Source organism: Pseudorca crassidens, chromosome 3 (assembly GCF_039906515.1).
Source record: "Pseudorca crassidens isolate mPseCra1 chromosome 3, mPseCra1.hap1, whole genome shotgun sequence".
Classification (NCBI taxonomy): Eukaryota; Metazoa; Chordata; class Mammalia; order Artiodactyla; family Delphinidae; genus Pseudorca; species Pseudorca crassidens.
Window position 1 is genome coordinate 43,494,892 of NC_090298.1, and position 11,201 is coordinate 43,506,092.

The window sequence follows — 11,201 nt, forward strand, 5'->3', positions numbered from 1 at the left end:
AGTCAATTATACCTCAGTAATAAATAAATAAATAAGTTCTGGGGATGTAGTGTATAGCATGGTGACTATAGTTAACAATACTGTATTATATTTTTGGAAGTTGTTAAGAGAGTCGATAGTAAAGTTCTTATCATAAGAAAAAAAAATTGTAAGTATATGAGGTGATGGATATTAACTAAACTTATTGTGTTAATCATTTCACAATATATACATATATCAAATCATTAGGTTGTACACCTTAAACTTATACAATGTTATGTGTCAATTATATCACAATAAAAATGGAAAAAAGTTATAGATCAAGCTAAAAAGCTGTTAAATAAAACATTTTAAAAATCCTCCTATCTTGACAAATATTTCTTCATAACCACCTGGAAGTTCAGGTTGGAATGTAGACTTCTCAGAGTTCCATGCCAGAAGTCGGAGGTCAAGATCAAGCCAGGGTCCAGCCCCTGGCCCTGAGCTTCTTCCTGAAGCCAGTCTCAATGTTCAAGGTGTACCCCCACCCCCGTGGCCTCCACTCCATACACAACTCAGTAGTAGAAGTGTGGTACCTGGCAATCTCTAGGGAAGCCCCAGGTGGATATTCTCTAAAGAGCCTGGGTTCTTTGGGCAGAAAATTCCAGAGGCTTGGGTACTAGGAACTCATTCTAGAGGGGGATGTTGTACACTAAATGTTTGTGTCCCCCCAGAATTTATATACTGAGGTCCTGACTCCCGGTATGGCTGTATTTGGAGATAAGGCCTCTGAGGAAGTAATCAAGGTTAAATGTGGTCATAAGGGTGGGGCCCTGATCCAATAGGATTAGTGTACTTATGAGAAGGTACACCAGTGAGCTTGCTTTCTCCCCCTCTCTCTTTGTGTGCACAAACTGAGGAAACGCCACATGGAGAAGGTGGTCATACAAGCCAGAAAGAGTCCTCACCAGAAATCATCCTTGCTGGCTGACTGATCTCAGACTTCTAGCCCCTAAAATGTGAGAAAATAAATTTCTATTATTTAAGCCCCCAGTCTGTGGTATTTTGTTATGACAGTTGGAGCTGACTAATACAGGGAGTGTGAGGCAGGCTCCTGTTGGCACACCCCTTGGCCCTGAAGAGTCCCTGATCTGTGTGGAAGAAAGGCAAACCAGAGAAGAGCACTCTAAAGAGTCTCTCTAAAGAGCAGGCCTCAGGGCAGGAACCTCTTTGAGCCCTAAGCATGGTCCTCCCCGAAGGTACTCAGGGAGAAGTGGAGAAACTATGACTTTCATTTGTACTTGGTCTAGGGAGAGAGACTCAGCATGGGAATTTAGGCCAAGAACTAAATGGACCTTGACAATTATGGTCATGGACTCTTCAGCTAGAAGTTACCTTAGGAGTCATTTGGTCTTAGTTTTACAGTTGGAGAAATTGAAATCTACAGACTTCCCACAGTTTGCATAGAACCTTGCAGAGACTTTGACTCTAAAATCTTAGGCATATACTCTTTTAATTATTAGCTTAAGTTTCCCAATTTTTGGATTAACTTTCAGAGGCCCACTGAATTTGCTAGGAGAAGAACTTTGGAGAATGCTTTAAGAATTCTTGCTTCGTTGTGGACCAGAGCTGCTCATGTCTGCTTGACCCAGAGTTAATGAGACGAAAGCCTTTGGTTAAAAAAACATACATAGCCTCCATGTAATTATTTGCATTTTTCTCTATACTAATTACCTTCAGGAAAAGTGCTTAATAATGTTTTCAGGGCAAGACTTTGGATATTTACAAACTGTTATTCACCCCATTAAGACAAACATATGACTAACAGCAAATATGGTCCTATGAGGTTCAAAGGAAATGTCTGTTTACATTAAAAGTCTATTGAGGTCACATGAAGGAAGCACTTTTGAAACTGGGCAGAGGTGGCCAAGCTGTAGCTTAGTAATGGAGCTCATATTCTCTCACATTCCTGAGGGCCTGTGGGGGTTGAGAGGGGGCCATTTGGGACTTCAGAGATCGAGGTCTAAAGAAATAGGGTCAGCATCCAGCACCCGTGGAGTTCAATGCAGCTTCTGTCCTTTCTTTGACGATAGGTAACCTGTTCCACCAATGACAATGAGAGCCTTTCCAGGCAGGGAGAAAAGTCTAATTATAATAATAATCTTCATTTATCTAGGGTATTTTCATTTCCAAATGACTCCTACACATTTGAAGGCATTTGAGCTGACTGATCCTATACTTTTATTATTCCTTTTTGGGAAATGACAATATTAAGATTCAGAGAGACTAATAAAATGATTGGCCCATAGTCATGCAGCTGAGAAATTTAGAGCTGAGTTCATGTCTTCTGGCATCAACCTTGGTAGGGTGCTGTAAAAATAAAACAGCCAGAGAGTATGGACATTTCTTATCCAGACCTTGGCTGTGCTTGTCAAAGGAAATTGTTTTAAGAAGGTAAGCTGATGTATTTTGTCTTCTCCTACTAATGCTATAAATTTGTGAGCATGCTTTGCTCACAGCTTGGGCAGTCCAGGTGGTTCCCAGGCCTTTCTCTTCTGTCTCCAGGAGGACAGAGTTGTGGCCCTTTTCTCTCTGAAGCTCTGCTTTTGACAAAAATGATCAATGGCCTCTGCTACTGCTCTTAGGTTTGAGTGGATAAGATTGGGGAATATCTCAGGATATGCAGTTTATCTCCTGAAAGGAGTAAAAGTCATTCACAATGTTCCAAATAATTCTGTTAAAACATAATCTAATGTTCACTGGCTTTTCCCTGATTACAAGAGAAAAAAAAAATCTTACAGATTTCTTTGTAGAAAATTTAGAAGGCACAGAAGAGTATTAAGAGGAAATCAAGTTCACCTGTAATTCTACTTCTGCGATAGCCACTGTGAACACCTTGATGTGTTTGCTCAAGTCTTTCTGTTCTGTATTAAAATACTTAGACCACTCTATATACATATTATGTTATATCTTGCTTTTTTTCATATGGTAGTATATATTATTATATTTCCTCATGTCATTAAATATATTTTAAAATGCGTGTTTATTTTAGTAAATGCTTTCCTGTTGTTGAACACTTAGGTTTGTATCTATATTTTTCAGGTTTATAAATAATTCTATAATAAATATTCTTCATGTGAGTCTCCATTTTTATCTCTAACATCCTCAGAATTGAATCTTGGACATGAAGTTATTGGATCAAAGACTACAAATCCTTTTAAGATCCTTGATACTTAGATCAAATTGTTTTTCAAAGAGGCATTTCCAATTTATTCCAACACCTGCAGCACAGAAGAATGTTTCACCACTTCCTCTCAACACTAACTCTTGCCTCATAGCTTAGCACTGGGATCAGGCTCCTGAATCAAACTGTCTAAAATTGAATCTCGACTCAACCACATCCTAGCTCTGTGGACTGGGAAGAGTTGCTTAGCTGCTCTGTGTCTTGGTTTCTCTTCTATTAAGTGGGCATAGCAATCCTGCCTACTTTGTAGATTAATTATGAAGTTTAAATGATGTATTACAAGTAAATACTCAGAAGAGTGCCTAACACACAGTAAATACTCAATAAATGCTTGTCTATTATCATTAATAAAATTCTCTTCCAATTTGATATGTGAAAAACTATCTTGTTGCATTAAATTTCATTCTTTGATTACTGGTGATGATAAACTTGTTTTATGCTTATTGGCCAATGTGTATGTTTGTGAGTTACTATTCATGTCCATTGACTACTCTGAATTGGGGTTGAAGTTTTCTTGTTATAGATTTGTTGGAGACTTTTCCATAGTAAGGATATTTACCTCGTGCATGTCACTATACAGCAAATATTTTTCACAGTTTGTGATTGGCTTTTAATCTCTGTTTATGATTTTTTTTTGTTATATAAAAGCTTAAATTTCTATGTGGTCAAATTTGATGTTGTCTTTGACTTCTTTTTCTATTGCTTTTATGCTTAGAAATCCAACCCTTTGCCCATATTAGTTTGTAATGCATAATTTATCATTTATAAATTGAATTTTTTATATTCTAAGGTCTGTTTTGAGTTTCACTAAAAGGTTCCATTTTTGCATCAATAAAACAGTGTTTTAATTATTCTAGCTTCATAATATGTTTTAATACCTGATAGCTTTCGTCTTTCAAAAATTTCTTAGAAATTCTTGAATTCTTATTCTTTCAGTTTATGATTATTTTAATATCATGTTGTAAAGTTCCCATGCATGAAAAATCTTTTAAATTACACCCAGATTTAACTTATAAATTAAACCTGTTTTAGGAACATGGATTATTTCTTCATTTATAACAATTTTATTTTTAAAGTTTCACAGGTCTACAGTTTTTGTGGTTGTTTTCATGTAGGCCTATACATTTCTTGCTAGGATTATTTCTACAGTTTTTAAACATATTTTTGTATTATAAGTGGGCTGGTTTTTCCCACTATACTACCTAACTTATTGCTGGTATGGGACATTTACAGATTTCTGGATGTTTTGTATTTGACCACTCTGAGGAACTTTCTTAGGAATTCCAAAGACTTACGGTTGAGTCAGTTGGATTTTCTTAGTACATAATCAGACCATCTGGAAATAACATTAATCTTTTTGAAATCATTGTATCTTTTTCTGTTTCATGGATATTGTCAATTGCTGAAAATGTGTGGAAAATGCAATGTCTAAAGCAAACTTTTCTTCCCTGTTCTCTCCACGCCTATGGCAAATTTGCTGAGAATGAGTTGGGGGTGGGGGAGAGGAGCAGGGATGGTGCTTGTCTGCTAATCTGAGAATAGGCAGAGAACGCCTTGGGGCTCCAGGTAGCACAATTTCCGTAGCCTGAGGGCTGGCTCCTGATCTACTGTTGTCATCGATCTGCCACCTTCCTTGTTTCCTTTCCTTCTGCCTGAAGGTGAGGTGAGGATATGGCAGTAGCTGCACCCTCTGCACCCAGGAGAGAAGTTGCTGACACGCTTCTTGCTCTACTAGGAGCCTGTTCATCTTTGGCCAGAGATCGGACCTTGGATCAGCTGTAAGAGCCCTTAGTGCACCTGCCCTGATGCAATTCCTCCCTTCTCTCCATCTTCCCTGCTCCCACCTTCCTCTGAGCCACCAACTCTCAAACTGACTCCTGAAATAACTTTCTAAATGGTTCCCCTCCAATCCATTCTCCTCTCAGGGTCATATTTTTAATAATCAAAATCAGAATGCACTCCCTTGTTAAAAACCTTTCAGTCCCCATAGGACTTAGAATGAAATACAAACTCCTTAACATGGTCCCGTGTGATTAATCCCTTTCTATCTCCAATAGCATCTAGTACCACCTCTCTTTTCCTTGTTCTCTGGGTTCCTAGCACTCTGCCTTCTTTCTGACTCTAGAACACACCAAAGGCATTTTCACCTCAGGTCCTTTGGACTTGCTACACCTTCCCCCTGGAACATTATTTTTCTCCAGCCCTTGGCATATGTTCACCTTCTTATGATTCAGGCCTCATATCCAATACCCAGGTCCCCACCCTTCCTGCTCTCAGAGCAACTTGTTTGTGTTCTTCAAGGCACTTATCACAATCTGTAATGATCTTGTTTATTTGTTCACTAACTTATCATGTGTTTGCCACCTGGATTGTAAACTTTATGGTGGCAGGAAATTTTGTTCTGATTACGTCTGAATCCCTGGAATTCAGAACCATGGCGTAGAAGGCACTTGAAAAACACTGCTTTAGCTTGAGTTATTCCTAGAAAATGGTGTCTGCTACCAGGGCTTGCGTGCATTTGGGGAAGTAATCTCATGTAAGGTTGGGGGTTGGGGGACTTCCCTCGTGGGGCAGTGGTTAAGAATCTGCCTGCCAATGCAGGGGACATGGGTTTGAGCCCTGGTCCAGGAAGATCTCACATGCCACGGAGCAACTAAGCCCCTGCGCCACAACTACTGAAGCCCACACGCTTATAGCCTGTGTTCTGCAACAAGAGAAGCCACCGCAATGAGAAGCCCACGCACCACAACAAAGAGTAGCCCCCGCTCGCCGCAACTAGAGAAAGCCCGCGCACAGCAACGAAGACCCCACGCAGCCAAAAATAAATAAATAAATAAAATATTAAATTACTTAAAAAAAAAACTTATAAAAGAATAAAGATTGGGGGCTGGGGAAGTGGTCACTCAAAGATGGGGGATCGTGGTGACACGCACCTTCTGTGCGGCCTTCTAGAATGTGTCTCAGAACTGTCCATTCAAGGGACAGAGGAAGGGGGTATCTACCTACCAGATTCTGTTGCAGTTCTGGTCAAGGGCTCTCATTTCCAATGGGCGCATGCAGGACCAGCTATAAAATTCATGAGGCCCAGTACAAAATGAATTTATAGATCCTTGTTCAAAAAGTAGTAAAAAAATTCAAGATAATGATAGCAGAGCCTTAAACCAAGCCTGGGGCCCTTCTGAGCACAGAGCCTGTGACACTGTACAAGTCTCATGGCCAAGCCCTCAGGTCCCAGGTGTACACCTGGGCGCTAAGCAGGTTCTGGGAAGGCATCCTCCTGGATGCCAGAGTATCAGAGAAGCCCCAGGGCAGAAGAGCTAGAGGGATGAGGGGCAGCTGAAGGAAGGTGCTGGCAGGTTACACCTGCAAGAAGCAGGTTTCCCAGAAGTGGCTGGAGGAAAGGGTGGGCTGAGAGGATGTCAGGCCGGGCCACTAGAGGTATCAGATACCCAAAAGAATAAATGAGTTTTGTGTTACTATTGCTCATTGAAATATACCTAAAATTCCAGTAAACCTAAATGATAAGTTTGAGAGTAATCATTCTTGTATTTTTGATGTTACTGAATACATCATTTTTGCTTCACCATTAAGTATGATCTTGGTATTGGTTTAAGTGAGATTATATTTATTATGTGAGAAAACACCCTATTCCTGGTATTCTGTACAATTAATTATTAAAGTATTAAATAATAAAATAGTTTTGTTTTCTTCTGTTCTGGTTATCTACTGCTATGTCACAAAGGACCCCAAACTTTAGTGGCTGAAAATAACCACCTTTTTTATAGTTTATGACTGAGTGGGTCAGAAATTTGGGCAGGGCTAGGTGTTTCTCCTCCACCACATAGTGTCAACTGAGTCACTGAACATTCAGCTGTGGGGTAGGCTGGTCTGGAGGGCCCAGGATGGCTTTGCATACATGTCTGCTATCTCAGCAGGACTGGCTAGAAGGCTGAGCTCAGGGACAGTCAACCAGGGCTCCTACATGTGTCCTCTCCAACATGGTGGTCTTAGGGTAGTCAGATTTCTTACTACCCTTCTCAGGGCTTCTAGAGGGTCCAAAGGGACCTGGGTGGCAGCCGCAAGGCTTCTTGTGTCTTAGCCTCAGAAATCACAGAATGTCACTTTTGCTACATTCTACTTGTCAAGAACGTCCCTAAGGCCAGCCAGGATTCAAAAGAAGGGGAATAAACTGATCTTCTCAGTTGGAGGTGTGGCAAAGAATTCGTGGCCATCTTTAATTTACCACACTCCTGTTAAAGTTTCTTGTAAATCACATGGTAGGACAACTGATCCCTTTGGTATGGAACCAGTGGTATCTTCAGTTAGGGTTGCCATATAAAACACAAATATCGAATGAGACATATTTATCCTAAAATCTATTTGTTGTTTATCTAGGCATCTTTTTTTTCCTCCTAAATCTGGCCACTCTATCTTCATTACTCTGAAGTATGCTGCATATGTACTAAAGTATACGGTAGATATGCCAGTGTGCCCTCAGCCAAGGGAGATGAGCTGAAGATCAAAGTGAGAGTGGATCTGTAACATAAAGCAAAGCCAAGGAGCAAACTTCACGGGAGAAAGGGCTGGTTTACTTTTCTGATCAACTGAGAATTAGCTAGAAGGCTTTTTGTTCTTAGACCTAGTTTCTGCAAATTATCTAAAGTGTAGGAAAGTCAATATGCAACAGTAGTAAAAGGTCTAGGCTCTGGAGTTAAACATATCTGGACTCAAATGCCAGCTCTCCCCTGAGTAGCAGTGATCTTGGGAAGAAAGTTGACTCTCCTGAATGTCATTGCCTTATTTATAAAAGAAGGGTAATAGTACCTTACAGGGCCGTTGTCAGGGTTAAGTGAGTGCCTGTAAAGTCCCTAGCACAAAATGAGTGCTCACCAAAATTACTTGTTACTATCATTATTTTAAATCTTAATAAGTAGAATAGGCTGAACATAATTGTTTTTTAATTACTGAAATTTGGATGAAAGGCTACTCTTGCAAGACATATAGTTACAGTTTTTAAAAAAAATTCTTGGTATTTTCATGTAGCTGGGCACATAGAAAGAGCTCAGCAAATATTTGCTTATCAGCCTCATTCATTTGTACACACATTATAAAAGAAAGAGAGGTTAAATGGTTCCAGCTAGTTCACTTTGAGGTAAAGGAGAGACTGCCCACTCTTTAGAAAACTCCCTCTAAAGTATGATTATCTGATTGTGAGACATTTGGGGTGATTTGCTTAAAGTGGTGTCATTCCTCAATAGTCATGTTGCTTATGTGCTAGTGACTAGCCTTCAAACCCAACACCTACTCAACCTCAAAAACCCTAACTAAGGGCTTCCCTGGTAGCGCAGTGGTTGAGAGTCCGCCTGCCGATGCAGGGGACACGGGTTTGTGCCCCGGTCCAGGAAGATCCCACATGCCGCAGAGCGGCTGGGCCCGTGAGCCATGGCCGCTGAGCCTGCGCGTCCCAAGCCTGTGCTCCGCAATGGGAGAGGCCACAACAGTGAGAGGCCCGCATATCGCAAAAAAAAAAAAAAAAAACCCTAACTAAAATGACTACTTTTTATCACTTGCAAAAAGATAAAAGATTTAATCTTTTGATTTTACCCTTCTGTTCTCTATTCACCCACAAAATGAAACCAGCTATAGTATTATCAACCATTGAGCCCACTTTGAATATCAACTGGCCAGTGGGGACAGCTCAGCCCATTATTCCTCAAGGACTAAAAAAGTGTGCACACTCGGGAATTCCCCGGCAGTCCAGTGGTTAGGACTTGGCTCTTTCACTGGGGGGGCCCCGGTTGGATCCCTGGTAGGGGAACTAAGATCCCATAAGCCGTCTGGCATGGCCAAAAAAAAAAAAGTGTGCACACTAACCAAGCAAATGTGTTATAAACTATTGGTACTGTGGGTTACATCTAAGTTTATTTACTTTAAGCACTGACACAATTTCCTAAGGCATCCTAGAGAGCAGCTCTGTCCAACAGAGTTTTCTGAGATGATGAGAATGTTCTAGGTCTGCTGTCAGGTATGGTAGCCAGTAGGCACATGTGGCTATTGAGTACTTGAAATGTGAGGAACTGTATTTTAAATTTCATTCAATTTTAATTAATTTACATTTACATTTAAATCGCCACATGTGGCTGGTGGCTCCTGTATTGCACAGTGCAGCTATCAACAATGACATTTGGTCATTCTACCGATTTTTTTTAATTGTATTTTTAAAAATTTATTTATTTATTTATTTAATAATAATAAATAATAAATAATAACCTGTGCCGGGTCTTAGCTGCGGCATGCATGCGGATCTAGTTCCTTGGCCAGGGACTGAACCCGGGCCCCCTGCATAGGGAGCGCCGAGTCTTACCCACTGGACCACCAGGGAAGTCCCTCTATCAATGTTAATAAAATTCACCAAAAGTTCACTTCTGTTCAGTCTGTGAGCCTCACGAATTCAGAAAGTTAGTCCAAGCTTGCTTAAGTCTAAGGCAATATATTCTAGATCCAGGACAAGAAGTTCCATTTCCCTATCTCGTACCCAAGGTGAAACAGCTAATTGATCGTGGCATTTTTTTCCCTTCTGAGCATAGAAGCTTTATAATCTTTCCCACAGCTAGACTCTATAAAGCCACTACCCATTGAGAGGAGTTAATAAGCTGATACTTACTGAGGGCTAACGATGTGTTGAGCATTTTATAAAGCCTCACGTCATAATTAAGTCCTAGTCATTCCAGCCACACAGATCTGCATCTTCTTTGTGTTAGAAACCAACAAGATATTCTTCCAAATGTGGTTGGATATCAACCTGCTCTGAGACAGCCCAGTCATTCAAAGGACAAAGGAGCTCATTTCCCTCCTCACCATATTTGACAAAACTTTAAATATTGATCTTCCAATTTTCATTCCACTACATTAATTGCATGTACATAACGGAGGCTGGACATGGGGGAAGAAAAGCAAAACAACATTTACTAAGTGTCTGTGTGAGCACTGTGGAGGATGCTACAGATATCTGATGTCATTTAGCAGCTAGAAGAACCACACTGACAGAATATAAAAAGCATCTTTAATTTTCCTTCTCTGCTGTACCTCCCAAGAGGTGAATAATTTTTGGCAGAGGATATTTAATTCAATTTGCTTATTAATTCATTCACTTACTCCTTCAGTGATATTAATTATCTATTAAGCATAAAAGCCAGTGCTGGGTGCTGGGAGAGGCATATAGACAAGGTCCTGGTTTCAAGGTGTTCAGCTTCTTGGAGTATAAACTTAGAATAAAGAGCCAGGGCAATACAGAGAAGAGAGTGTTTGAAGAGACAAGAAAGGATACAAAGAGAGGTGACCTTTGAACTGGGTGTTGATGGATGAAAAGGGTTCATCAGGCAGGAAAGGAGAATCCAGACTGCAGTAAAATCGTTTATAGTAGCATGGAGGCTTAACAAAATCATGTGACATATTTGAGAAATTGCAAGAGGTTTACTATTACTAAAAGTTCTGCTCTGGGACTGATGTGTTGCCATTTACTATGGTATGTTGTAAATTACTTTGCAATTTCACGATGAACTCAAAGTAATCATTTGGTATGTAAGTGAGGTTGTGCTTGTGAAGCTGTTGTCATGCGAAATATCAACATGTTACAATACTGAAGTCAAGTCAGAGGGAAAGTGATCTGCTGCTAACTAGCTATCTGATGTCAGGCAAGTAAACTTGGTTACTTTAGGTTTTAGTTGCTTCATCTATAAAATTGAGAAGTTGATGTAGAATTTAGTCTTCATTTTTTTCTACTATTCCAAGAAACAATAATTATCCTAAGGAATCATTCTCAGAATGAAGGAAAAAAGATCGACAGGTATTTATTGAGTCTGCCTCCATAAGCTTGTAAGCAAACAAAGGAAAAGAGAGTATATCTCCGGTATAAATTTGTACAAAATGATTAAAACCTGCTAAGATGGTATTAGATGGAAGTTTAAGCATAATTATGAGTCTAAGCTGTACTGTTTGA